We start from the raw sequence: 2158 nt of genomic DNA on the forward strand, positions 1-2158 counted from the left end.
ACCAGAAAAAAATGCTTTAAGCCTAAGATTCCCACAGCTTCATTACACACAAAAAAACAGTCAAGAGTAAATTGGATCACACATATGAATAATGGTGCCTTCCAGATCAATGAGTTACCATGCCTCAATGGTGTGTGGCCAACACTTCTGTCAGGCCACCAAGGAAAGGAAAACAAGCAAAAGAAAACAAATGAAGTGTGATTGCAATTAGGGAGAACAATGACCCAGGAACACCCTCTGTGGGAGGAAGGGGTCTGGTGATGTCGAGGGTTTGCTCTCTAGAGAATCCACATCCAGTCTTCACTGTTTCAGTGCCTCTGACTTCCCAGAGTCTTGAATTCTTCTGTGCTTCTTGAATTCTGCTTCTTGAATTCTCTGTGCTTTCAGGGCTGCTCTTTCCTATCCTAGGCTCACCATGCTGCCTCTATGACATCCCATACATTCATTTCTTAACCCGAAACTACCTTCCAGACAGTGGAAGGAAAGGTGGTTCTGTTAGCCTGGGTGAAGCAGACTCTTTTAGGAATCCATGCCATATGGACTCAAGTTCACTTAGAAATTGAAACTGTCACATCATCACAGGGCACTAAGTAAAGAAAAGAAAAAAATCCAAACAGAGCCTTGCTTTGTGGGAAGCAAGACAGGCAGTGTGAACCTGATCAAACTGGTATGCCTTTACCTCAGAGCCTTGCTTCTTGCTCAGCACCAAGCAGACTGTTCAACTGGGTTGTTCTCTGACTTCAGGAAGCCACAGTGTGTTGGTTTCATAAACACTGCCCACCAAATACCTCTAATTTTTCCAAGGCATGCAATGTCATGGAATTTTTGTAGAATTGTTTGTCTCTTGTTTTTTGGGTTTTTTTTCTCACCCCTTGGGTTGCTCCTGTGAATAAAATATGTACATACAATTCCTTTGTCCATAAGATATGAGCAACGTCCTTCACAATCTAGGCAGGGATGTTCAGAGTAGAGATATCCTTTACTACATCCTGTCCCGTCTTCTCTTTACTACAAACCACCACAGTAAATCTTGTGTTTCTCTGGCTAGAAGCAGTGGACAGAGATGAGAAGCAGAGCGTCCTCTTCCTCAGCTTAACCACACCAGAATCACACCAGAAGAGGAAATACACCTATGTTCTAACCATTGACATTTTAAGTGGCTTTGTTCCTGAAGGACAAGCTGAAGACAACTGTCTGTCTAAATGGTCCCACATGTTTTTTACAATACAATACAACTCTCTTAGTTGCTTTTCTTTTTCTTTCTTCCTTGTTTATTTTTGATTTCTTTCTCTTTTTATTGGTGTGGGGCAGGGATAGGGGAGAGCTCGAACTCAGTCCTTCAACTATCACAAATTATGCAGTTGAGTTTCCTGAATTTGAGGAAATCACAGAGTTCAACATGTCTGTTATGCAAAGGATAATCATCACCTGAGAAAACCACCTTGGTCATCCTGGTGCCTACCCTGCTGGGTACGTTGCTTTTCTATTGCTGTGCTAAAATACCCTGAACAATAAAACCTTACAAAAGGAAGCATTTAATTGGACTTACGGTTTCACAGGGTTAAAGTCCATGATGGTGGAGCTAATGTGTGTCGTGGGAGCACAGGAAACCCCAGCCACATGAGGTTCTGAGCAAATGTGTGCTGTCTACATAAGCCCTCCATGCCTAGGACCCTAGTGTCAGACTCAGGAAAATAGCAGTCTTCTCCCTGGGGTGAGATGCAGATGGATGACAAAGCCTTTCTCTGTCAGATGTACAGATCCTGATAGTGTGTGCAAAAAAATTAACCATAGGTTTTCCCTCTTTCCCTTGGTATATTTATGGCCTAAAAACTATTCCCCTACAGAGATTGCTCCTGCTCATATTAGCTAAATCTCCTACTCAATTCAATTGTATAGAACAAACTGTACCTCTTTGTACAGGTGTTTGAAACAATCTCACCCCCCTATTTGAATGTATATAAATAAAGTTATGAATATATAGTTCAATGTGATGTAAAAATGTGGTTTTTTACATGATTAAAAACCCAGAGATAAGCAGGTATCTTAGGTTTCTATTGCTATGATAAAGAACCATGAGCAAAGGCAATGCAGGGAGGAAAAAGGTTTATTTCATTGTATGTTTCTGGATCTCAGGTCATCATCCAAGGAAGCCAGG

General features: G+C 41.5%; 1 non-coding gene across 1 annotated transcript; it reads right to left on the reverse strand.

The window, feature by feature from the left end:
* Positions 1-1314: 1314 nt before the first annotated feature.
* LOC127690340 (U1 spliceosomal RNA) lies at positions 1315-1478 on the reverse strand. Its single transcript, XR_007979062.1, has one exon. It is a non-coding gene; the product is annotated as a U1 spliceosomal RNA (small nuclear RNA).
* Between the last annotated feature and the right edge of the window lie 680 nt (positions 1479-2158).

This window comes from Apodemus sylvaticus, chromosome 7, assembly GCF_947179515.1.
Source record: "Apodemus sylvaticus chromosome 7, mApoSyl1.1, whole genome shotgun sequence".
NCBI classification, from domain to species: Eukaryota; Metazoa; Chordata; class Mammalia; order Rodentia; family Muridae; genus Apodemus; species Apodemus sylvaticus.